The 27,612-nt window shown below is 44.0% G+C and overlaps 1 protein-coding gene across 5 annotated transcripts in view; it reads left to right on the plus strand.

Moving 5' to 3' along the window:
• Positions 1–18,200: 18,200 nt before the first annotated feature.
• GLI3 (GLI family zinc finger 3) overlaps positions 18,201–27,612 on the plus strand; it is a 287,400-nt gene continuing 277,988 nt past the window's right edge. The window contains exons 1-2 of one of the 5 annotated variants that reach the window (XM_082399704.1): positions 18,201–18,404; positions 18,877–19,220. The gene's annotated coding sequence lies outside the window, so the exon portion shown is untranslated. The other 4 variants (XM_082399705.1, XM_082399706.1, XM_082399707.1 and 1 more) reach the window with 4 other exon arrangements.

A 27,612-nucleotide genomic window follows, 5' to 3' on the forward strand; every position in this document is an offset into this window, starting at 1 on the left:
CAGAAGGAAAGAAATCATAAAGATCAGATCAGAAATAAATGAAAAAGAAATGAAGGAAACAATAGCAAAGATCAACAAAACTAAAAGCTGGTTCTTTGAGAAGATAAACAAAATTGATAAACCATTAGCCAGACTCATCAAGAAAAAAAGGGAGAAGACTCAAATCAATAGAATTTGAAATGAAAAAGGGGAAGTAACAACTGACACTCCAGAAATACAAAGGATCATGAGAGATTACTACAAGCAAATATATGCCAATAAAATGGACAAACATGAAGAAATGGACAAATTCTTAGAAAAGCACAACCTTCTGAGACTGAACCAAGAAGAAATAGAAAACATAAACAGAGAAATCACAAGCACTGAAATTGAAACTGTGATTAAAAATCTTCCAACAAACAAAAGCCCAGGACCAGATGGCTTCACAGGTGAATTCTATCAAACATTTAGAGAAGAGCTAACACCTATCCTTCTCAAACTCTTTCAAAATATAGCAGAGGGAGGAACACTCCCAAACTCATTCTACGAGGCCACCATCACCCTGATACCAAAACCAGACACAGATGTCACAAAAAAAGAAAACTACAGGCCAATATCACTGATAACATAGATGCAAAAATCCTCAACAAAATACTAGCAAACAGAATCCATCACACACTAAAAGGATCATACACCATAATCAAGTGGGATTTATCCCAGGAATGCAAGGATTCTTCAGTATATGCAAATCAATCAATGTGATACACCATATTAACAAATTGAAGGATAAAAACCATATGATAATCTCAATAGATGCAGAAAAAGCTTTTGACAAAATTCAACACCCATTTATGATAAAAACCCTCCAGAAAGTAGGCATAGAGGGAACCTACCTCAACATAATAAAGGCCATATATGACAAACCCACAGCAAGCATCATTCTCAATGGTGAAAAACTGAAACCATTTCCACCAATATCAGGAACAAGACAAGGTTGCCCACTCTCACCACTATTATTCAACATAGTTCTGGAAGTTTTAGCCTTGGCACTCAGAGAAGGAAAAGAAATAAAAGGAATCCAAATCAGAAAAGAAGAAGTAAAACTGTCACTGTTTGCAGATGACATGACACTATACCTAGAGAATCCTAAAGATGTTACTAGAAAATGACTAGAGCTAATCAATGAATTTGGTAAAGTAGCAGGATACAAAATTAATGCACAGAAATCTCTTGCATTCCTATACACTAACAATGAAAAATCTGAAAGAGAAATTAAGGAAACACTCCCATTTACCACCGCAACAAAAAGAATAAAATACGTAGGAATAAACCTACCTAAGGAGACAAAAAACCTGTATGCAGAAAACCATAAGACACTGATGAGAGAAATTAAAGACGTTACAAACAGCTGGAGAGATATACCATGTTCTTGGACTGGAAGAATCAACATTGTGAAAATGACTCTACTACCCAAAGCAATCTACAGATTCAATGCAATCCCTATCAAATTACCAATGGCATTTTTCACAGAATAGAACAAAAAAATTCACAATTTGTATGGAACACAAAAGACCCCAAATAGCCAAAGCAATCTTGAGAAAGAATAACAGAGCTGGAGGAATCAGGCTCCCGGACTTCAGACTATACTACAAAACTACAGTAATCAAGACAGTATGGTACTGGCAGAAAAACAGAAATATAGATCAATGGAACAGGATAGAAAGCCCAGAGATAAACCCACACACATATGGTCACCTTATCTTTGATAAAGGAGGCAAGAATATACAATGGAGAAAAGACAGCCTCTTCAATAAGTCGTGCTGGTAAAACTGGACAGCTACATGTAAAGGAATGAAAGTAGAACACTCCCTAACACCATACACAAAAATAAACTCAAAATGGATTAAAGACCTAAATGTAAGGCCAGACGCTATAAAACTCTTAGAGAAAACATAGGCAGAGCACTCTATGACATAAATCACAGCAAGATCCTTTTTGACCCACCTCCTAGAGAAATGGAAATAAAAACAAATGGGACCTAATGAAACTTAAAAGCTTTTGCGCAGTAAAGGAAACCATAAATAAGACGAAAAGACAACCCTCAGAATGGGAGAAAATATTTGCAAACAAAGCAACTGACAAAGGATTAATCTCCAAAATATAAAAGTAGTTCATGCAGCTCAATATCAAAAAACCAAACAACCCAATCCAAAAAGGGCAGAAGACCTAAATAGATATTTCTCCAAAGAAGATATACAGATTGCCAACAAACACATGAAAGGATGCTCAACATCACTAATCATTAGAGAAATGCAAATCAAAACTACAATGAGATATCACCTCACACCAGTCAGAATGGCCATCATCAAAAAATTTACAAACAATAAATGCTGGAGAGGGTATGGAGAAAAGGGAACCCTCTTGCACTCTTGGTAGGAATGTAAATTGATAGAGCCACTATGGAGAACAGTATGGAGGTTCCTTAAAAAACTAAAAACAGAACTACCATATGACCCAGCAATCCCACTACTGGGCATATACCCTGAGAAAACCATAATTCAAAAAGAATCATGTACCACAATGTTCATTGCGGCACTATTTACAATAGCCAGGACATGGAAGCAACCTACGTGTCCATAGACGGATGAATGGATAAAGAAGATGTGGCACATATATGCAATGGAATATTACTCAGCCATAAAAAAGACACAAAATTGAGTTATTTGTAGTGAGGTGGATGGACCTTGACTCTGTCATACAGAGTGAAGTAAGTCAGAAAGAGAAAAACAAATACCGTATGCTAACACATATATATGGAATCTAAAAAAAAGAAAAAAGGTTCTAATGAACCTAGGGGCAGGACAGGAATAAAGACACAGATGTAGAGAATGGACTTGAGGACACGGGGAGGGGGAAGGGTAAGCTGGGATGAAGTGAGAGAGTAGCACTGACATATATACACTACCAAATGTAAAATAGATAGCTAGTGGGAAGCAGCTGCATAGCACAGTGAGATCAGCTCGGTGTTTTGTGACCACCTAGAGGGGTGGGATAGGGAGGGTGGGAGGGCGACGCAAGAGGGAGGGGATATGGGGATATATGTATATGTATAGCTGATTCACTTTGTTATACAGCAGCAACTAACACAACATCGTAAAGCAATTATACTCCAATAAAGATGCTAAAAAAAAAAAAGAAGCAGAAAAAGGAATCATTTTGTCCCCTAAAATATCCTCCTAAATGCTCAGGATAACAGAATTATGAAATAGATGTGAAATTAATATCTTATTATAATAAAAATACTAATATTGGGTCACATGGATGATAAAATAACTTTTCCCTCTCCTCTATGCATATGTTTTCCCTTTTCTCATAGGTATTTACATGTTTAATTTTGCACGGTGTCGCCGGGGACGAACTTAGCAGAGAGGAAAGATGGAGCCGTGATCCTGGCTTTGCTCCTAAGTACATTAAACTAATCACTTTGATTTAAATTTCCTTTTCTCCAAATTGGGGGCTGGACAAGATAATCCCAAAGGTCCCCTACAGTCATAAAATGATAGGCCTCTGTGACTTAGAACATAATTTTAAAATGTTAAGTGATCACTGAGGTTTATAGCAGTTATGGCTTTGCATTTATGGTAGATCAGTGGCCATATTTATGATTTATTTGACTCCAAATCCTTAGTCAATATCTCAACTCCCAATTACGGCATTGTCCCTATAGGAAAATATGAGCAACTTTATGATGATCTGATTCCCAAGAAGATTTCCAGGGATGCATTGAGGGAAAAACTGTAGAAACTTTTATAGTTCTATAGTTTATTACCAATTTGAGATTTGAGGGTCTTTAGGAAAAGACAAAAAGTACACTGGTATGACTTTTAAATGGGCACTTATTATTTTTTCTGTTAAATAATATACCTCTAGTAATTGACAATGAAAATATTGAATCACTTTTTCCAGAGTGTTTCATCCATTGACCTATATGTGGATCCAGACATCGAAACAAATACTCATTGTGTTTCTTAGATGTACATATGTCTTTCAGAGCTCTGGGTCTGTTCTGATTGGTGGATCAGCTCGGAAGGTTGAGAAGTAGAACTGTAATTCTATCAAGGGCAAGTTCACATTTTATTCTGTATTGCCACTGTGTTGTTCCCTTCCTTCAGGCAGAGTTGCCGTGATTATCTGTAAAGAGAAACTCCTGCAGGGAGTCTGCCCAGAGCTGGGGCTCCAGACCAGAACATGCAATGCCTATTTTCCCTGGGGAAACAGCTGAGCTGCAGGAATGGGTGGAAGTGTTCAGTAGCCCCTGCCCAATGCAATGGCAATGATTTCTAACCCTGTTCTAATACTTTGGGTTTCATGTCAACCTATTATAAAATTAAGTACCAGGTCATGTGCAACAAATTTCAATGGAAACAGAATAAAGATGCAGAAACCTGGTAATGAATTGAAAAGGAATGGAATATTCTGCATTCTTTCTTTCTGTAACATCGTTTGCTTTGTTCCCCCCTGAGATCTAAGGATGTTTGTACCTGGATGAGACTTGAAGTCTGTCAATACATTAGGTGATGACTGTACAGGATCGTGGTTAGAGGTTCTTTGTTTGTTTGTTTGTTTGTTTTTATGGGGGTATAGTTGCTTCACGATGTTATGCTAGTTTCTGCTGTACAGCAAAGTGAATCAGCCATAGGTATACACTATTCCCCTCCCTTCTGGATTTCCCTCCCATATAAGACACCACAGAGCATCAAGTAGAGTTCCCTGCTCTATACAGCAGGCTCTCACTAGTTTCTCCTCCATACATAGCAGTGTATACATGTCAATCCCAATCTCCCAATTCATCCCACTCCCCTTCCCCCTCCTTGGTGTCCATACGTTTGTTCTCTACATCTGTGTCTCTATTTCTGCTTTGCAAATAGGTTCATCTGTACCATTTTTCTAGATTCCACATATATGCGTTAATATACGATATTTGTTTTTCTCTTTCTGACTTACTTCACTCTGTATGACAGTCTCTAAGTCCTTCCATGTCTCTACAAATGACCCAATTTCATTCCTTTTTATGGCTGAGCAATATTCCATTGTATATATGTACCACATCTTCTTTATCCATTCATCTGTTGATAGACATTTAGGTTGCTTCCACATCCTGGCTATTGTAAATAGTGCTGCATTGAACATTGGGGTGCATGTGTCTTTTTGAATTATGGTTTTCTCAGGGTATATGCCCAGTAGTGGGATTGCTGGGTCATATGGTAGTTCTTAATCAAGAAGTAGCCTGGAAACTCACACCAAGTTGTCCACCTCAGTCCTGGGGGACCTTGTTTGCAAGCTAGAACTGGCCTCAGCCCCCTGCAGCTGGGGGATGGAGGAAAGACATCACGTTTCAGTTCAGTGGTTGCAGAATGCAGTTTAAGAAGAAGTGAGTTCAAAGTCCTTCTACTCCACCATCTCGTCCCGAGATGAGAATGCAGGTTAGAATGTTCATCTTCTCCCGTCTACCAACCACCTCGAAATACCTTGCCAATTCCCCCCTCAAAACAAAACAAACAACATTAGCCACTGCATTGACCCCCAAGCTTTGAGAAAACAGACGTTAGGTAGGCCTGTCCCCTGTAAAACCAGCTGAACAGAATCAGTCAAAATTTATGGTGCAAATAATTTTAGACTGTATTAGACTGTATTTAGACTATAGTAATGAAAGCATTAACATATAAGTCACTGGTCCAAGAAATCAACATCCCAAATTCCCAAAGGAGTCTTTTTGTTAACATTTCAAGTACAATCTTTTTTTGGTTTTGTTTTTATAGTTATATGCCTGGGATAGACCAAATTTTAAGCAATATACCTGTTCAAGACTAGAGGGACCTCAAAAACGGTACATACCACGTTTTTTTTTTAAATTAATTAATTAATTAATCAATTTATGGCTGTGTTGGGTCTTCGTTTCTGTGCGAGGGCTTTCTCCAGTTGCGGCAAGTGGGGGCCACTCTTCATCGCGGTGCGCGGGCCTCTCACTGTCGTGGCCTCTCTTGTTGCGGAGCACAGGCTCCAGATGCGCAGGCTCAGTAGTTGTGGCTCACGGGCTTAGTTGCTCCGCGGCATGTGGGATCTTCCCAGACCAGGGCTCGAACCCGTGTCCCCTGCATTGGCAGGCAGACTCCCAACCACTGCGCCACCAGGGAAGCTCCATACCATGTTTTAAAAAAGGGAAGGAGGGAAGGTATGGCTGAGGGACAGAAGACGTTATCTGGAAAAATCTTCCTACTTGTTATGGTTGGTCAATCAAAATGGTACACATACAGCCAGAGGTTCCCAGGTCAGCTGCATTGCTACCAACCCAAACTTTCCTCTTCACAGTAATTCATCCCCACTCTCTGAACACCTATTGTCTACTGGATTCAATCCTCCACTCACCTGAAACTGCTTCCCAAAGGCACCAATAGGTCCCACTTTTTCACTGAGGACCAAAGCTGACTTACCATGACCTATAATGTCATCGTGTCTAAACTCCTAGTGCTCAAAGTGAGACCTTCAGGTAAACAACATCTCATCTGGGGCTTCTTAGAAAGGCAGGACCTCTGGTTCTACCCCAGGCCACTGAAGCAGATTGTACCTTGTACAGAGATCCCCAGGTAACTGAGATGCACACTAATGTTTGAGAGGCACCATAGCTCCTGCCTTCCTCATCTCCACCCCAGCATCCGTGCCTGGCACATATTAGATGCTCATTAAATGCTGACTCAGGAAATCAAATTGCCAAATCTGATAGCTGCTTTTTAATGCTCACGTCATTTAACCTCTCCTTATATCTGAACAGTGGCCACTTCATTCTTTAACAACCCTTCCTTTCATTTTTTGGGGGGCGTGGTGTCTGGTTTATTCAAACAGTCAGGATTCCCACCAAGGAACAGAAACTGACTAGCTGGGAGGTGTGGGGCTGAACAGGGCAGGGATGTCCAATGCTTCTTTTCTTGGTTTCCTTCCTACTGCTCCAGCTTCACCTTCTCAGTCTCACTTGCTGTATCATCATTAGTCAATCACTTAAGTGTTGTCATTGCCCAGGGTTGGATCACATTGTCTTATTCAGGTCTATCTGCTTTTCCTGTTGGATCCATCTTTTCCCATAATTTTCACTAATAGGTATTTAGGATTCCAAAGTATTTAGAATTTATGTCGAGCTCAAACCTGTCTGGCTTCCTTATCTCAACTCCATGTTTACGTATCTAGTATCCTCGGAATATTTCTAACTCATTACCACACAGACTTCAAACTTGAAATATCAAAATGATACATATTCACCCTGCCTTGCCTCCTACAATTCTCCTCATCTCTACCATCTCATGCTCTTCAATCCTGTACTTTACATGAGGTTGATGCCACCATCTCATCACCAACATGAGGAAGTGGAAATTAGGCTACACTCTGAGGCACTCCCTACAAAGCAAACCAATCACCAAGTCCTAATTCCTACATCTAGGTTTACTGGATTCACCCCATGGGATTTTTGACATTAATCTGAGATAGAGAGCCACCCCCTCTCCAGGGTCTGAAGCCATAAGTGGTAAACTTTCTTTTCTTCACACCTGAGGTCATGTGTTCTACCATGTGGTTGGAGAAACCCAGTTCTCAGCAAGACACTCTAGCCGAAGCACAGAGTAATCTAGAGATAAGAGATGCTCTGAAGGTCATCTGCATCCTTTCTTCCTGGAGCCTGCTCTTATATTATCCTAATGATTTACCCTTTTTGATTCAAGCCATTGGATTTCTGTGACCTACAAATAAAAAGAGACCCATGAACTTCAGATATCTGAGAGGCCACAGCAGGAGCCATAATGTTCAAAGGCCTGTGATTACAGACCAGCTTGCTTGGGGGGCTGGTGCATAACAGATCAGGTGCATATAAACCCACCCTCAGAAGGTGTCAAGGACATCATAAGATTTTGCCAGATAGTCCCAGCAGAAAGAAGATGGTCTCTTAAAAAAAAGATGATCCAATAAACCTTTAACTCCCAAAGGACTAAAAATGTATGAACTGTTGAAGATAACAGTTGTTTTGGGGGCCTTCAAAAATATTATTTAGAGAGGAGAACATAATATTGGGGATTCCTTTGGGTGCGAGTGTTGTAGGTCCAATGTGTTTCTATTTTTCACATCTGTACAGTGTGTTCTCTTAAAATCAATATGGCTCCATGAGAAGACTCAGTTTTTCCTCTTTTACTCTTAGTAGGCTATGTGTAGTGCTCAGAGACAGCCTTGTCCAGTAGAAAATATGCACTTGTTAGTAAATGAATAAATGAATGAATGAATTTTCACATGTGAGTTGATGCTGTTTTGACCATTCCTCTGCATATAGAGATAAGTTGGGAGAGAGTTAAAACTGAGGACTGAAAAGCAGTGTTTGGGACCAGGAGGTGGGTTTGGTTGAACCCTGTGAAGATGTCAGTGGTGGGCTGATATGACTCTATTCCCTGATTAAGAGGAATGGGTGTGGCGTGGGGACCCCTCTACTCCAGGCAGGGGTGGAAACAGATCCCAGGGATTCAGGTTTTATTAGATCTATGCATCAAGTCTTTGAATGAGCAATGGTAGATCTATACTAGGTGAAAGTTGGTGAGGGAGGAACAGAGGGTGTGGGGAAAGGGCCTAGCTCCAGAGAATGCGGTCTTTAAGAATTTACTCTAAGTGGGTCTCTGCCCAACCTAATTTCAATCAAGCTTGAGCTGAGGATGTTCCTTCTAGTCTCTGTGACCTTTATGCCCCTCAAGCTCGCCAGCTCCTATTTGAGCAGAATACATCCAGCTTCATCTCCTTATAGTCTGTCTGTTCTCATGGCACTCCATCTATCTACCTGTCATTTGTCTATCTATCTATCTATCTATCTATCTATCTATCTATCTATCTATCTATCTTACTCATTTAAGACATGTTTATTGAGCTCCTACCATGGATTTACTCTAAGTATCATTTAAAAAGGGGGGAAAGAAATCAAGTTGAGTGTCTATGTGCCAGGCAGGGAATAAGTATTATCTTACTGGATTTTCTAAATCATTTTATAAACTAAGTCTTATGATTCGACTTGACCTCTAGGAAACTGCAGCTCAGAGGGGTTGAGTAGTTTGCCCAGAAACATATGGCCAAGAAGGGGCAGAACTAAGATTGACTTTGATTCTTTAATCCTAGGCTTTGTCACCAACACCAAGCTGAATTTTAAATGTAAGAGAGCTCCATATTGACTCGATAGTAAGTGGACGGACTAAATCTTTTCCTTCCATTACTTCTGTAATGGGGATCTTGTGGAAATGAGATAACAATGGGAAAGCCCAGTACACCATAAACCAGGAGACACTTTTGTGAAGACTCTTGGAAAGCATGCTGGAGCTGTCGGTTAGGATTCTGGGACATGAATCATTTCCCTTGGGAAACATTGGTGTCTGTGCCCATTCCTGCTCCAGGGCATGGTATAATAGACAATACAAAATAAAGAGTTAGTCTCTAAAAACCCTAAAACCTGTTCTTAACAGAACCTTTATTGTGAAAGGTACCTTGTCCAAGCTGAGCACCCTCCCTTCCGTTTTGAGAAACATGCAGGAATTTAATTACTGCCCAGATCTCTCTTATTTGTGCAAGCTTGAATAGACGCTTCATGGCCTGGCTTCTTCTCTGGGAGACTTTAACCTTGTTGACTATCTCCCTAGCACCTTTCCAATCAACACTCTGATTATTTTTTAAATAAACACATTTTTTAAAAGAAAGGTGTTTTATTCCGGCTTTCTGACGCAGCCTTCTGATAAGACCAGAATCTGGATAATCCAGGCTAACTAACCACGTTTTGCCTTAATTGCCTGGCCCATATAAAGATAATTTACTCAATTCTCCACTTCATTTTGCATGTGCAGAGGAAATCTGACTGCAGAAGCTCAAGCACTGTTAATTCAAGTTAACAAGCAACTAAGACTGCGGTGCATTTGGTATTTCAAGCTCAACCTTGATTTTACTTTACTGCCTTCATACAAATGTGCTCATGGCGTGCCTCTCTTTGAAATGTGCTCCACAGATAGATACCACATGTAACCTTGTATATTTCTGTTCTAAAACATATCTAATATTGGTGGAGCTTAAGAAGTGGGCAGAAGGAATATTTTTTATTCGGTATGTCAAATGGTAAATAAGTGGAGCATATGTTTCTCTCCATGGTGTCTTGGGAACTGAAGCAACATGTAGAATCAACACTTTCAAATGTGATGTGAAACTTGAAGGAAAAAAAAATAAATGCAGTGTGCGGTTCTTAATTCATGCAGGAGTAAAATTATGAGCTAAGCATATACGGACATTTCATTATAATAATATGCCTTTAAAACCAGGATCTTGAAACCCTTTTTGACATCACCTAAGGCTGTGGGATTAATTTCCTGGGTCAAGTGGAATATAAGCAAAGCCAACACTGACATTCTGTCCTGGAATCTGGCAGGCTCTGCCTACCTCCCAGCCTCTGGCCATGCTCCTTCCTCGGCTTCCCTCTGCCTGGACCACACTGCCAGGCTCAGCACTGCTCTGCATCCTTGGGTCTCAGCCTCAGTCACCTCCTCAGGGAAGCCCCCCATGACTCCACCATATATGGCAGGCCCCCCCCCACCCTGAAATCTGTCACATACTGCCCTGTTCTTGTCCTCCATGGTCCCCTCTAGAGCCTAAGCTCTGTGAGGGCAAGGAATGTGACCACTGGCTCACCGCCATAGGCCCAGTGAACTTGTGCAGCCTGTCTCATAGCACATGCTCCCTGCACATTTGTTGAATGAATACATGATTGAACGGAGAATCAACCAGAGTCCCTTGGGTGTAAGCAACCCAAACTAGGAAGGAAACCTCACCTCTTCACTGAGGCTTGCCTACACAGTGATCCTGCAGGCCAGGCCTGTTGATGGGTTTGTATAAAGAAAAACCTAGAGTAACCAAGGGTCAGGTGCTTTGGATCTTTGTTGCTTTTGAAGGACATGGTGGTAAATGATTTCTAAACGATTGTGGGCATGGCAGAACAACAAGTTATCTGGAATTGGCAGGTTGTTTCTTTGGGGGAGAAATTTTTCTCCCAAGAACTCTTTGTGAGTAATAGACTCTTGAAATAGTTCTGTGACTTTGAATATTTTAGTAAAAAACCCAAAAAACCAAAAAACTATTCAAAACAAGTCACACTTTTATAGGGGAAGTAGAACAGAGACTGGAAACCCTACCTCTCAAGTGTCTTCCTTACTGAGTGTGCAAAAGCTGTGACTAGTAACATGGAGCTCAGCTGGCATAAAAAGGAGGAGAAAGAGGAAATCTGCTTTTCTTGGCATCTCTTAATCCATCCAGCAGGCCCATCCCTTTATAATCCGCCATCTCATTTCCTTCTCACAAAAACTCTGGGAGATGGATATCATTATTTCCAATGTACAGATGGGCAAACTGAGTGAGTTGACTTGGCAAAGTTACAAAGCTAGTGATGGTGGAGAAAGGATTTAAATCCAGGTCTGTTTTGTCTTGGATGCTTCTGACGAATATGAAAGCCCCAAAGAAGTGAGACTGTTAGTTATTATCATAAAAAGCTGAACCACATGTTACAGGTTATGGATAGGTAGAGAAAGAGATGGAGATAGATAGAGACAAAGAGCTAGAGACAGAGACATAGAGATGGGGAGAAAGAAAGAGAGAGAGAGAGGGTCCTATCTTCCACCTTCTGTACGTAACTGTGCTTCTCTATTCAGCCACAGTGGACCCTGGAAGAGCCATGAAAGGAGTGTTACAATAACAAAGGTATAAAAGTAATCACTGGCTTGGAGCTCTCAGCTGTTGGGATGATGGGACACAGAGCTCCTACATCCTTCCTGTCCCCCACTAGGTTCTCTGGTTGAGGAATATTCTCCCATGGCCAACATGAGCTCTGCTGGAACAGTTCTGCTTCTCCTGGCTGGCCTTGCTACTATTTGGGGGCTGAGACCCCATTTTTCTTCCCATCACCATTCATGTTAACCCCTCACTCTGATCTCAGAGCTCCTCCTCTGAACCCCACGGTTATTGAGGTGGGGGAGGTCCCTCTTTCCATGAGTACGATGGTTCCCAAGCAAATGACCACTGCTTCTTGTCTTTTCTTGAAATATCCCAATTCTTCATTACGTTCCCAGGTTCATGGCCTCAGTTTCCTCAGTTTCTTATGTAGCAAATACAGGAAGTTTCATTCACCAGAACTCCTCATAGGAATTCCTCCTGCTCGTTTGGAAAAGAAATACACTGATGAGTTGCTGGGTGCATGTGTGGAGGTTTAAGGGAGTAAGACTCAAAAGATAAGATGAGCTCATGAGCGCCTATGGATGTCCTAAACCACTTTCTAAGGAAGATGGGTCCTGGAATCTCTCAGAACACCCAATTTAGAGGTGCAGAAGCAGATTGCTCTAAGAAAAGGGAAATCAGTGGGACTGGGTACCGAACAGGAGAAGATAAAATAATGTAGTAGGGGCACAGCCAGAGACAAATGAAGGACAGAAATTTTAGAGGGAAATGTTGGAGATATCTGGTGTGATGTGTTTGATGTTACCTCCCCTCCTTTATAGCCTGTTTATAAAAACACTCGGTAAAACCTGCAGTATGTGTCAGTGGATCATTTAGGGCAAAACCAAGCAAACTCAAAATGTTTTCAGGAAGGAGACAGATGATGCAAACATGTGTAGCTGCAAGTAGGCTGTGGCGAAATGAAGAGTCCACGGCAAAATGTACTCATGCACGTGAAATAATAGACATGGGCAGACAACATGCGTCCCATGCACCACTGCTTGTTACCTTAGCTTTACGGAAACTCAAAGAAGTACCGAGCATTGCTGCCAGGTGTCTGGGAGCTGATGACAAAGGCAGTGGGGCAGATCCTGGGCAAAGAGACACGGTAGAGGCAAGAGAAACCAGTATGTCATGTGAATAAGCTCCTGGGAAAGGAAGGTGAGACCTCAAGAGACAGATGCTGGCCGCTGAACTGCTTTGTTTGAGACACAGAGGGAAAAACTAGTTTTATTTTTGAAAGAGAGGGATGGAGAAAAATCACCCTTGAGCTACCCAAATCATCACTAAAATCTACCGAGCTCCCTCCGCGCCTGCTGTAGGTGGGTCTCCTGTGGATTGGGCAAGGGGCAGTGTCATGCAGCAACCACAGGGGGGGTCTGAACTCTGCTGCAATCCAAAGGGAGGGTTTTAGGTCTTCCCGACTTGTGGGATTGGCTGAGGTCCAAGCCAATTATAGCTACATCTCCAAGGTGAAGAGGGACACAGCCCACATCTGGGTTACATTTAGAATCCCAATGTTGTAGGAAGATGCAGGAATAAGTTATGCGGGTGCTGAGTGAGAGACCCTTGGAGGGCACCTGTGCGATGCACTTTACAGCATTCTCCCTCTTGGCAAGCGGCCAGTCAGCGTGGGGAAGCTTGGGCTGTCCACTGTGGGCCAACTCAGAGAGGGTTTCTTTCCCTGGGGTGCTTGCAAGACGTGTGTGTGTGTGTGTGTGTGTGTGTGTGTGTGTGTGTGGCTGGGGGGTGTCTGCCTGGGTCCCCCAGTACTATCCCTACATGCACACCGGTGGGTGCAGTGCGTGCAGAAACACCATGTCCAGGAAATGAGAGGGGTGCAGCAGGAAACCTAAAGGGGCTGAGGTGCCCTCAGGACATCAGATCAGCTCAGTCTAGGAATCAGTTGTCTTGGCCCTGGGGGGTGAATCAGAAGAGAGCACTTGAGGAAACTAGGGGTCAGAGGAGAGAGGGGGAGGGAGAGAGAATGAGGAGTAGAGTGACACTGGGGTCTGGAACCCTGGCTCCTGCTGTATCCCCTTTGCACCCCTCCAAGGGCCGAATTCCCCTTCTCCTTGTACTCACATCCACGAGATAGCTCCGAAGTCAGGGCTTCCTGGCTGGGAGGGAGGTCTGCCTTTTCCAGCTGCTCCCACTCGTGGCGGGGGATAGGTCAGCTGGGGGGAGCATGGTTGGATGGAAGAAACCTTATTGTGTTTGGAGTCTAGTTCTCTAATGCAGCCCATATGGTATTTCTATTCCCATCATTTCTCCAAAGGGTGAGACTCCTTAACTGGCACCTACAAACTTCCGAAAGACATACAGACAGACAGATGTTAAAGGTCCTAGTTTCAGCATTAAGCTATGTTCTCTACTGAATTCGGAAACATCTGGAAATTGGGTGGGCTGGTTATGTTGTCTGTAAGGAGTCTATTTGCATGCCAGACTGAGAAGCCTCCCGGAAAATAACTCGCCATAAGTGTAGACAGTATGTGGCAGATAGGCTTGGTCCAATAGTAAACCATGACTGGTGAATGGGTGGGTGGATGGGGAGGTGGATGAATGGATGAATGGACGGATGAATGGACAGACGGACAGACAGACGGGTGAGTGAGTGGCTGGGTGGATGCAGGGGGTATGGATGTGAAGGTTTGCATTTTCATTATGAACATTTATTATCTTGAGTTTGTGGATGAAAAAGGTACGAATCCTTGAGCTATTTTCAGAAAAAGAAATTGGTGGGATATTCATACACGAGGACAAAATATTAAGAAACTTGTGATCACGTATAACTTCATAGAACAAGAAAATCCTTCTCCCCACACAGATGTGGGCTGTACTGGCTTCAGAGTGCTGAGGACGCCCCAGAACATGGTGGACTGAATGTATCACCTCCCAGTAGGCAGCCCTACGTTGGGCAACTGAAGCAGAGGTGACAGTCCTGCATGTATAGGAGGGGAGCAGTGGAAAATGTGACAGTCTTGCATTTACAGGAAGGGAGGAAGAATATGGTGGCTATCATGTTGGGCTTTATAGAGGACTTATGCTAATTGTTTACCTGGCATGCAACTATCCCCCTTGCCTGGCCAAGAGGAATATTGCATCCCCTTGGCCAAGGTGATTATTCCCTGGGAATGCAAACAGTAAGACGGACTGTGTAAAGTGCAGCTGCCTCTGGCCACCATCCTTGGTTGCCTAAAAAAAATTTGCATGAAGTGTGAATAAAGCCTAACTGAAAGATGGAAACAGGACTTGGCTGACATTGTTTGAGCCCCTGGATCCTACCTTGCCTGAAATCTACCTAGACACTTCTGGACTTTTCAGTCAACAAAACACCCGTTCCCCACTTTAAATTTAACTTAAGCCAATTTGAGTTGGAATTTTGTCACTTGCAGCTGGGAGCTTATCAATACACATGAAATTGTACTTGGAATTCCCCAATAATTAATAGGGGGCTTATGTGAAGAGAGATGGAAGAGCTGTAATAGTAAGTGAGGGCAAGAAGAGTCATTATGGAAAAGCACACGTGACAGGGCAAAAAAAATACAAAGGAGCATGCAAAGTTTGTTCTCAGGTTCATCCTTTGTCCTCTTAGTTGCAGATCCTTCATCCTCTTCTGTCACTTTCAGTATTTTTATGGGTTGAATTGTCTCCGCCCCAAAAAGATATGTTGAAGTTCTAACTAACTCCTGTACTCTCAGAAGGTGATCTGATTTGGAAACAGGGTTGTGGAGATGCACTTAGTTAAGATGAGGTCATACTGGAGTAGGGTGGGCTTCTAATCTGACTGGTGTCCTTCGGAAGAGGAGAGAGAGAGAAACAAAGGGAGGATGCCATATGCCTATAGAGTCAGAGGTTGGAGTGAACCAGTAGCAAGCCAAGAAACACCAAGGACTGACAGACACCACCAGAAGCTAGGAAGATGCAAGGAAAGACTTTCTCCTAGAGGTTTCAGAGGGAGCATGGCCTTGCTGAGACCTGGACTTCTAGCCTCTAGAACTGTGAGACAGTGGATATCTGTTGCTTTAAGCCACCCAGTTTGTGGTCCTTTGTTATAAGCAGCCCTAGGAAACTCATACTAAGATCTTCAAGTCTCCTACTTCATCCAATTTGTTGCCAAAAGACATACAAACAAAAACTGTCTTATAAGCTTAATCATTTTGAAGACATATATATATATGTTTAACATATATATATGTTAAAATGTCCTAGGACATTTGCGTTTGAAAAGAGAACTGATGAAAGCTGTCAGTAAGTGACTCTATAATGGTGGAATTTTAGACATGGACAAAGGCCTGTAAATCTGTAAGTGCCTGTTTATCATTGCAAGGAGGTTACACTATTGAGTGTCAGGGTGACTTTGGGGTTTTTAGAGCTGTCTCAGGAGCCATTGAAGAAAACAAGGCTAGGGGGCTGGGCCCTGAGACTCCACCCAACTGCAACCAGAGTAGCTTTCTTTTGTATTTTGGGATTCCACACAAGATTTCCTTTGGAAAAGTAATTTTTGTGTTAATATAGATTGAAAGTGATTGTATTATGGCAGTATTTAACTCACACGAGGGCTAACCAAGTTTTTTATTTCCGCTACTATTTCTGCCAAATGTTCCCACTCACATATATGTTTACCACTAAAGCAGAAAACTGTTCATTTCTGTCAAGAATCTAAGGTGAGGACACAGGGACACACAGGAGACGCCAGCTTTATTTCTCCTCTTGTTTTTAGCTATTCTGATGGGCACAGGGGGAAAGACAAGCTGCTTTTTCTTTGTTCTTGTCTTTTTAAAACTGAGAATCAAGATCTTCATGATCCAAAATGTGCAAAAGACGTTTAAGTAAAAGTCAAAATATCTAGTTTATTCCAGTTGTTGATTTATTGGCTGTCTGTCTCCTTTTTATTTATTTTTTTGCCATTGGGTGAACAGAGGAGGCTATCAGGATGTATTATTTGCATTCATGTGATTGAGGCAGAAGCAGTACTTGAATACAAAAAAATATTGTGACTGATGCTGGAGCATATACAGGAAGTATAATAATAATTCTTACACATTTGTGTCCCTTTCTACTTTCACACGCATTATCTCATTGGAAACCCTTACAAATCCTGGGAGGTATGCGGCCTGGTTTTCCTATCACCATCCCACAGATGGGCTCAGACAATCCTCCTGGGCCTAAGGCCAGTTAGTGAGGAGAAGCTGGGACCACCACCCATGTATCCTGAGACCCCTGCTCTGTATGATGAGTCAGTGGTGAGTTGGTTTTTTTTTTTCCAAGCATGGTGGCGTAGAGAGAGAAATCGTAAAATGAATGGCTAAAAAGGACCTTCAGCCCCCCTTTATCTTCACTGCTTCTACCATAAAAGCTTAAGGCAGGGTCTGCTTTTGTGGAGTCTTTGAGATAAGCAACAAGTCCCAGGAAACAAATAGTGAATACCACCATCAATTCCCTTCAAAATTCTCCAGTTAAGCATTTGAATCTCAAAATGCTCTTCAGATCCTAACAGCTAATCATTCAATCACCTACGCTCTTCTTTCTGTCAGGATGCTCCGAGTCAACACAAGTGCACCCTGAGCTCCGAGGCGCTGCTGGCGGCCGGTGGGTGGGTGGGTGGAATCTCAGCTTACCTCACGAAGAACGGATTTGGGGATGCCACAGGGGTTTTCTTTCCTTTCTTTTTTCCCCCCCCCTTTGTTTCCCCCCATGGGAACTCTGTTTTTTGGGTTACAGGTCCAGGTTGAGTACACTGAAAGGGAACAGATGGATGCAGGCTGGCCGGTTGAGAACAGAGGGAAAATAATTTTTTTCTGGTATGGGCCGCTGAAAATCAATCAGGGACAGAGACACTTTGTAGCTCAGGGAAAAGCACCACGTTGGAGTCCAGGCTCCAAGCCCGGGGTCTTTGTTTTTGTGTCCTTTATAAAGTAGCCCATGGGGACAGCAGGCTGTGTAGTGGGAGCTCCTACTTCCCAGATTTGGCCCCAAAGGGCAGATGAGTCCGGTGGAGAGAAAAACCCTGAACTTTCAAAAGCATCCTCCGGCGAGGGGGAGTTTCAGGGTTGGCCTGGGGAAATGTACAAGGAGTGGGCGAGCCAAGGAGGGGGGGTTGTGATCAGAGAGGCCTTAAAAGAAGAAAAAGGGAGCCCAAACTGGGAGCGGGGAGAAAAGGGAGCGGGAAAGGCGGGCTGGGAGGCGAGGGGAGCTGGGAGACGCTGCCGGGGCGCGCGGGGCGCGGGGCGGCGGGGGCGTCCCGGCGGTGTGGCGAGCGCGGGCGGGGAGGGCGGCGGTGACCTCACGCCCGGGCCCCCTTCCCCTCGCCGGGTGGGTGGGGCCTCGGCGCGCCGAGCGGGCGCGGGGTCAAGGAGGGGGAAGAGGAGGAGCAGGCTTGAATGTGTCTGTGTGAGGATCGGGGAGGGGCGGAGGAGGCGGAGGGCGGGGAGGGAGCGCGCGCGTGGCTCGGGGCGCCCGGGCTCCCCCCCCGCCAGCCCCCGACCCCGGCCCGCGCCGCCTCTTCGCCACCGCCCGCGTCGCCGCTGGGACCCGCTGCGGGCGCGGGGACCCGGCGGGCGGGGAAGCGCGGGCACCCGGCGCGGCCTGCAGGGAGCGAGAAAGCAAAAGTAAGGCGAGCCGCACTCCTCCAAGTTTTCCCAACTTCGCCCCCTGCGGCGGCAGGCGTCCTGCTGCTCGGCGCGTCCCCACCGCGCCGCCAGAGAGGGGCCGAAAGAAAAGGGACGGGGCGGGGGCGGGGGAAGAGGGAGCACGAGCGAGAGCCGAGAGTCCGGCAACATCTGTTAAAACTTGGGGGAGGAGGAGCGCGGGGAGGAGGAGGAGGAAGAGGAGGAGAGGAGGGAAGGAGGGAGCGCGAGGGAGGGAAGCGCAGAGCCGAAGAACAACTTTTCCACCCGTGAGTAGCGCAGGCTGCGCGGGTCCGGGCGGGGGGCGCCTCCAAGCCCGCGCGGGTTTCCAGGCCGGGATGGGACCTTCTTCCAGAAAGTCGATTGGATGCCAGGAGGGGAGTGCGGTGGGGGCTTTCTTTCTTTCTCTTTCTCCTCCCTCCCGCGGGTGAACCAAATCAGAACTGTCACTCAGGGCCTGTGAGTCAGAAGGGATCGGATTACACGATCCCTGAAACCGATGCCGGAGCCGCACGAGCGGGCGGGAGCGGGCAGGGGCAGCGCCACCGCCACCGCCACCGCCGCCGGCGCGCTCGCACCCTCGCCCTCGCGCCCCCTCGCCACTCCGACCCGCCCTCCCCGCGCGCCCGGCGGCCGCCTGCGCCGCACCATGCCCGCCGCCGGCGTCCCCCGCGCCCTGCCCGGCCGCTCGCCGTAGCCCGAGCCGCCCGCGGCCGCGCGGAGCCCGGAGCTGCCCGCCCGCGCCCCGGACGCGGGTCTATGGGAAGTTCGGGGACTTGACAGCCGCCGCCGCCGCAGGTACGTCCCGCCCGAAGTTCTTTGTTTCACGGGGCTCCGCACCCGGGAGCCCGCTCCGGCGGCCGCGCCCGCGCGTCCGGGGCGACAGGGGGGGTCCCCGACGGGGGGGCTCGGGAGGAACTGAATATGGCTGTCTAAAGGCGCCCAGATTTCGGGAGCAGCGGGTAAGGCGTCGGAGCGAGTGTTCCCTTCGCCCCCTCCTGCTCCCCTTCCCAGCGTCTGACTCGGCGGCCATCCGGAGACGGACTGGAGAATTTCACCTCCCGAAGTTGGGGCGGGGTGGGGGCAGTGAAGAAGTTTGCAGCAGCCGCGGCGAAGGCGCCCCAAGCCCCCACTCCCCACGCCGAGGGCTTAAAGGAACTCCGCTAGCCCCCGGGGCCCCGGCGCCCGCCTTCGCACTGTTGCATCCCCCCCGGGGGGCCGGGCGCGGAAGTCGGCGGGCGGCGAGGTGGGTGCGCGCGGGGAGCGCCGCGGCGGGGGCTTCCTCCAGCCTGCGCTTCTCATCCGAGGGAGGCGCGCCTCCGTCCTGAGAGAGGAAAAGTGAAAGCTGTACCATCTGTGGATGATTTGGGATTCTTTCATTTCTTTTCTTTTCCAGGGACAGCATTAAAAAAAAAAAAATAGAATAAAAGAAAGAAAAAAAGAAAACAAAAGAAAGAAAAGCACTAGAAACTGCAGGGAGTGAGCGGTGGAAGTTGGGCGGGGGGTAACCGTGGTCCCTGCAGCAGTCATTTAAGAGGCCGCATTTTCACCGAGCAGAGTTGGGTATGAATCACTCTGCAGGGGACAGTTACTTTTTGGAGTTGCAGAGGGCACAGGGCCGGGAGGAGGTGGAGAGGGAATAAATATTTACCCAAACTTGGAGAGTTTGTGAAGCGACTTCTAAGCAGATTGCCAGATGCCGAAGCTCCACCGCACACCCAGGCCTTTTATCCTCCCCTGAACTTTGTGCTCACGTCCCTGATTACACCTCCTTTGGGAGATGCCATCCCGAGAGCAGCTGGACCCACGCTTCCCTTGCTGACCCCGTGTAGACAAGAGTATGAAGGAGGCATCCTCCCCGCAACTCCTCCCGCCCGCCCCCAGGGTCTCATCTCCCGGGTGTGCAGTCCCGAACAGACTCTGGCCTTGGGTACAGCGCTCGTGGCCCTCTGCCAGTTTATATGTACATATATTTATGTAAAACATTTTCTCCCAGCTCTCTGCCAGCTGTTCCACATTTTCCAGCTGCCATTTCAGTTTGAAATGATGGACTGTCCGCATCTCCAAGTAAAAGAGCCCTTTAGTCGGAGGTATGGAGGGTCGGCCGCTGTGCAGAGACCTGCGCAGTGTGCCATTTGCCGGACTGGTTCTAGAAAACATCTTCTGCTCTCCTTTATCTTTCTTCCTTCTTCTCCCCAGTTCGTCTCTGCAGAGCCCTTTGCTGGAAATTCGCGGTAATTAGGCTTTTCCCTCCCAATGTGATTTTGGACAGAATTGAGATGTTTTTGAGATCCCTGAAATAAGTGTATGGTGGAAATCAATTAACTTTTAAAAAGCGTTCCAGCGTGAGCGCCTTGGGCATGGCCGGTGTGGCCCTCTGCCATGGTCCTTTCTGTCTGTTTAAGGCAGGAACTATTCATGGTCCCCATGTTACACTTTTTGTGTTGTTTGAAGTCTTATTATATTATAGACGGAAATCTTCAAGAATTGGCCTAAAGTATTAATTTTGAGTATTTATGTAATTGCTCTGTAATTTGAATAGGTGCCTTATTGATTGATTCCTGTAATTATTTCATTTAGGTTTTAAATTAAAAATTAATAATGGTCTGACAGTTTCTTAATTACATGTGTCAAGATTATTTTGAAGGAGGAAAATGCTATGTTTCAAAGTAGTGAAATAACCACAGAATCGCTTCGTCTTTCTGAAGCAGAACAGTATTTCAGTTGAGGGGCTTTATTAAAGCAGTGGTGATTGGCTTTACAATGTAAACTGTGTGAAGTATCTAAAGAATTTGTTTATGTTAGGAAATATTGGTCTTAACCTGGTACACAAACACTTTGGCCAGTTGGACTATAGTCAGACCTGAAACAAACATGAACTAACATTTAAATTAGTTGTAATAGCATACTTATAGGGAGAAGAGGTTTATTTTATACTAAAAGCTATTTAATTAGAAACTGCCTGCCTAAGGGGAGATCCTTTCAGGGTATATGATTCTTGAAGTCAGCCTAGGGAAGCTTTGGTTTCAGATGCCTGAGTAGGTCCAGTGTGAGAGGTGTCCAGTGAAATTTCACACACGCAGAAGCACTTTAAACGGTATAGATTGTATTGTTATGAAAAGCTAGTAGATTCAACTCAGATACCTACCACTTCCCGGTACCTTTAACATGTTTGTGTTCCTTGATCGAACCCTGACATAAACACATTTTTCCAGTATGTCGAAATTGCAAAGGACTACAGACAGAAATGAGAAAATTCAGTACTGATGAAAAATGACTCTGGTGAATTATTTCATTACTTATTTAATGAAAGAGTCATTAATTTATCAGTTTGATGCCCAAGCCTAAAAGTTGAACTTTCCTTTGTTTCTTGGCCAGTTTTCTTAATTACCTGCATGCTGTAAGGGTTTCAGACTTCCTCTGTGCTTTGCCATTTAGGGGTCCTTACAATCTATGTGAGGTATCCTGCTTACTGAGATTCCCCTTGCCCCCCTTTTTTAAGGATAGGGTTTGGGAGTTTACGAAAGGAAACAATTTAATGATCATTTTGCCGTGCACTCACTTATATGGAGACAGTAATGTATTAAGAAAAAAAAACCAGTCTTAAAGGAAAAGTGAATCAGTGAGTCATGAAATCCTCAAGAAAACCTTAGTAATGGAATGTTAATGCTTTTAGACTATAGTAGATTATCTTAAAAGTCAGCCTTTTCTTCTTTATGCAATTGTTGTAAATCCCCAGCTAAAGAATTCTTTGAAGGAGGTTTTAGTTTTGCTGGCATCCATATTCTATAGCCGGTCTGATTTGTTTTGGAAGATTCAAGAAATTTTCTGCCAACTTATATCATGAGAGTCAATTAAAATGCTGACATGACTGTAGAAGAAATTGTGCGTGCATGTGTGTGTGTGTGTGTGTGTGTGTCTCTCTATTTCATTTGTTAAGCACAAGATTCCACTCTAATAATGACTTCAGGTTGTCTTTTCATTAAAGGCTACTAGAAGATGCTGCCCTTCACTTCCTGTTGTCATTTTTCCAGATGAAAATTGATTTGTTCTAGTTTCAAAGCAAATAAAGGGAGACAGAATAAACAACAACAGGGCAGGGGGAGCACCACAAACTTTTCTCAAGCACTTTCAGTGTATTTTTCATCTCTACTTGTATTTGATGGGCCTGTGAAATAGAGCTGTAGACTGGCGAAGACTTTAAATGAAATTTCACACTTTGATGATTTTTTTTTTTAACTTTGATATATTGACAGCAAAAGGAGCTGCAAAGCTTTTTTATAACTTGAGCAGTAACGCCAAGCAGCAGTCAAACGTCTCTGTGCATTTGTGTTTAACTGCAGAAGAAAAACATGTCCGTGGGCAGTAGAGGTTCTTATCAACCCCCTAATCCCAGATCCCAGCAAACCTTGAGGGCATGCCTCAGATCTTGCTGAAATCACTGTAGACTCTCACAGTTTGCAGATTAAATATGCTATGTGTTCCTGGCTCCAATAACAGGTTTATGAGCTCACTAAGCTTCCTGTTTTAAGATCCTTTTCTTAAGTTTTTAGAAGCTGTTAAAGGCAAATGCTTTAACAGTAAGTGGTACTTGTTAATTTAGAGACACTCTAGATATTTCATGCTCTCTTTCGAAATTGCCAAAATTATGATTTTTCCATCTAAGCGCTGGTTTTACAGGGTTATAAGGGAGGGGAGCCGTTGGGAAGAAATCGGATGTTAACTGGGTTGGCAAGTGTATTCGATTGCAAACCTTATGTGGTGTCTCAATTGTTTCAAGGCACTTTTCCTTCGCCTCGCCCCTTAAGCTTAGACTTTTTCCACTTGTAATTCTAAATGCAGTATATTTTAGTGCCACACTTCTTAGCTACTCATGACCACTTTCGGGTTTTTTTTTTTTTTTTTTTTCTTTAATGTGAAAGTGTTTTTTGTTCTGTGTGTGTATATTTCAACCCAACAAAACATCCCAGAAAATCTATGGCTCTCTAAAGAAACTGAATGAACGGGCCATTACCTAGTTAATAAGGTGGCATTGGAACATTCCAGTCCCCTCCTGAAAGGCAATACTGTGTTGAGCTCCACATATGCATCTGCAGTATCTGGAGTTGTGTCCTCACATTAGGGTGCTTTTGCATTTTGCATATGGAGTCATAATTAAAAAAGGAAAATACTCACATCATCGTCCAACGACATGTCACATAATTCCCAAGAGAACTCGAGCCAATTTTGTGCTTAAAGGTTATTCAATGAATGAAATTGTGAAAGCCCATTTGTCAAAGTACTGCATGGTTCCTGTTAGTTTTCAAGCCCCAAATTCATTGTCTGCCCGGCCGGCATCAGTCATCAGGGTATTAGCGCTGCCTTCAGGCCATGTGGCCCAGCACTTCTTCACACCATTATAGCCTTGAAAGTGTACTCTGCCGACTTGTAGAATTACTGCTCTGATTTCTGCTTGGCTGGGTTTGAGGTAAGTCCCCTCCCTACCTTCTAGCTGACTGTAATCCTTGCTTTCTTTTAAAGCTCCTTTCCAGAGATTTAGGGGAAAACTTTCTTAAGGGCCCTATTGGCATCACACTGTGGTTTCGTTGTGGCATGCAGTGTACATGTAAATTGTACCTGCAGTAAATTGGATTGATTGCTAGCCTCAAACAGCTAGTGGGCTTTTCTTTTCTTTACTTTTATTTTGGGGGGGGGGTGATGGCATGTGTGTGTGTGTGTGTGTGTGTGTATGTGTATGTGACACAGGAGTATGTTTGAAACATCAGCATTTGTTGGTATATTTGGGTAATTTTTGTGCCACAAAATGAAATATAATGGGAGATAAGTGTCCTTTTATTTAAATCTCTGTCTCTTGGAGTACCTTCAGAAGGCAGTGTGACATCTTATTTGTTTATTTTCATGTGGAAATCTGCAGCTTTAGCTACTTGGACTTTTGGGGGAGATTGCATAAAACACCTAACAATATTCCAGAGTGCTGTACATTACAAACTATGGATTTTTACAAAAAGAGACTGAAAACTCACAGTTCAGATGAAAGCTAATTCTCAAATTGTTGTAAGGAAGGAATGAAGCAGTTAAACCAAATTCTCGATTTCAGCTTGTGGTATTTTAGAAAAGAATAATTCAGTCTCAAGGGAGTTACCTGTGTGTCGAGGAACCTCAGGCAGCAGCTCAAGAATGAAGCCTTAATGAACTAAGATGTATGGAAATCTGAATGGAGCGTGGACCAAGCCACGCCACTTCAGGACAACATCTGCTGTTTGAACTGTGAGATTCAAATGAAATTCCACACCAGGGCATTTCACTGGGAGGGTGCATCGTTCGGTATAGTTTGCATTGGTGGTTTTGTACATGATTGGTGGGCAGGGGCCAAAAAGTAAGACAGCTGAAGAATTCTGCAAAGTTTATAGGCTGAGTGGACCAGGGGGTAACTGTTACTGAATAAGCCCTGATTAAAAATCCTTAAATTATGAAAAATGTGCTTTTCAAATTGCAGTTAAGATTCAAGAATCCCCAGTTTAAAAATCGGGAGGTTGAAGTATGATGAACAGTACCAGACAAAAAAAAATAAGTACCTTTGGGAGATCTCCAGCTGATTTTAACACCCCGCGGATATAGGTCTCATATTTGTGATGGTTTAAAAGTATATTCCTCTTCATAGAACATGTATTCTACTCTCTTAAGCTTGATTGTAAAGGCACACCTGATTCTAGGAACCAGAAGTTATAGAAGTTCTCTAAGAAGGATTTTAAAATTTAGGGAGTTTTTTCTTCTGAAAATGTGTGAAAACTCAATTCCTGTACACCTTAGGGAAGTGAGACAAGGGTCACCTTTGATCAGTCACGCTGTTTTCGTGATATACGTAGGTTTAAGGGAAATGCCGTTTCCATGAGCTTAGCGGATCTATAGACCGATAACTGACTTACAGATCTCCTTTTCTGTCTGAGGATTGTCTGTCTCCAGCAAACCCACAGAAAGTCGGGGTGCCAGCTCATTCCTTCATGGCACCCGCTATGCAGGGCACTTCCTGCAAAGCCTAACCAAAGTACACCGAACTGGTGTTTCATAATTTTTGCAAAACTCAGAAACAGTAACAAGTATTAAATAGAGACCTTTACCCTTCAAATGTTTCTCATGAAGTCCTCCTGGCAGCAGAGGAAGTCAGAGTAGCTGATGATCTTTCCTTTTAAATACACATGGCAGAAAAGTAAAACTGGCACACAAAATGTAACTTGTGATTTTAACGCTAGTAGCAATGATGACTTCACGTCAAATATGCTTTTCAGTAGTTGAAGTTAAATATATGGGTTTCTTAAAAGTTGAGATGCAGTTAATCTACTGAAACCAAACTCAGTCCATAGCCAGGTAATTATTTCCCCTTAGAGTAATTCCATTCTCTTTTCGAGGGGCATCTGTCATGAATACTGTTTATCTGAGATTAGGAGCTTCAGAAACTGGGAAAGAAAGATCTGAAAACAATAGGCAGCAGATTTGGGGAACCCTCTAGGCTACGAAAGACCATTTTTGGCAGCTTGAACAGATAGGAGCTTTCTTACTTGCAGTTACGGCTTCAGGCTTTCCTAATTATGGGGTGGGGGGGGGAAATCACATGTAAAGGTAAAATAATTGCACATTTAAAAATACTATAGTTAAAAATTCATGAAGATTTCATTAAGAACTTATGGAGTTGAGCTGGCAGGAAAGAAAGGCAGTGCAGTCAGGGGAGGGAGAGGAAGCCTTAGGAATCTTGGGAACTGGGAACTAACTGTTGGTGTGTCACAGAGGTTATGCATATCTAATTGATTTTAAGTTCAGAAAGGTATTTTGAGCACCAGGAAACATCAACATTACCAACCTATACGAGGTTTTCTATAAAGCATGATTACATGGAATCCACTGAAATGTTTCAAATTCCCTAAATTTCGCTCATGGAAACTCATGCTATTTCTCACTTCCAGAATTGCTCAAAAGTTAAAATCAGCATTAGTTTGTGCTTCTTGATTTAAAAAAAAAACTTTTCCTAGAGCAGTCATGTTCTTTAGGAACTGAGTTTTAATGCTGCAGGAAGGTATAACTATTTAATAGGAATTTTACCTAAACGGTTGCTCTCAGACTGGCGTCTTGAAGGAGCAGGTAATCTGCTAGTAAGTAATACAGTGTGAGAGAAATGTCACTTTTCAGTGTTATGGTGGCAGCTCCTTAGAAATCCTTACACAGGCTAGTTCTTCTGGATTTTTGAAATATTAGCATATTAGGAAGATCATTCAGCTTGTAAATATACGGGCAGGTGTAAGTAAAGGTACTTTCTCTGGAGGAAAGTCTTATTCCTCTTGAGCAAAGAGTTCCCTGGGTTGCAGAGAATCATTTCTCACTTAAGGCCTAATCGCCATGCTGTTCAAAGTGCTGCCCTTCCTCCTGGAATGCCTCTTTTTTCTGATCCCTCCTTGGCAATAGCTGTTTTAACCCATCAGAAACTGATCAGGTTGGCACGAATCAGGCTTTTAACTTAGTTGTTTTAAATCTTTAAATGCATTAAGAAAAAAAAAGAGGAAATCCCAAATTCAGGCCACTGAAAAATAAACCAGCTGGATTAGGGAAATAAATGAAGTAGTCTGCTGTTCACAAAGGATGCATTATCAGTTTATAACTACTGTTTCATTTCACCTTCGATTAGAAAGTCGTTTTATACAGTTCAAACATCATTTCAAACGTTGGTTTTAGCCCTGGCGCTTCCTTTTGAACATTGTAAGGGTTTAACCCATCACGGAATCCTGCTTGTATGCGCATTCCCAGGGTTCACTGCAGAGATCTGCAAGGGGAAAGGCTGATTTTTGCACATGTTCCCAGAATTGTGATTTCTCACGCTCTCCATTTACTGTCTAAAGCCTCGTGGTTAAGGTTGAACTTTGGAACCCCACTGAGGGCCCTCCTCCCCGAGAGCCCATGAGATGGGTCTGTGCCTACGCCATTCACAACACCTCATCTATGTAGGGCAGCTGATGAACGAACAACATTTGGAACAGGGTTAAGAGCCGGTGAAGCAAGTTAGAAGTTTGGTGAAGTGACGCACACAGCCAGGGGTTTCCTGAAGACGTCAAGGGTTCCGCAGCGTTGTATTGTAGTGCCGCACAGAGGGTGTTGCCTTGCAAAGTGCCCGGCCAGTTGCATCTCTCCGAATTCAGCCAGTGAA

Source organism: Balaenoptera borealis (genome assembly GCF_965194805.1).
Source record: "Balaenoptera borealis genome assembly, chromosome: 7".
In the NCBI taxonomy this organism is placed as follows: domain Eukaryota; kingdom Metazoa; phylum Chordata; class Mammalia; order Artiodactyla; family Balaenopteridae; genus Balaenoptera; species Balaenoptera borealis.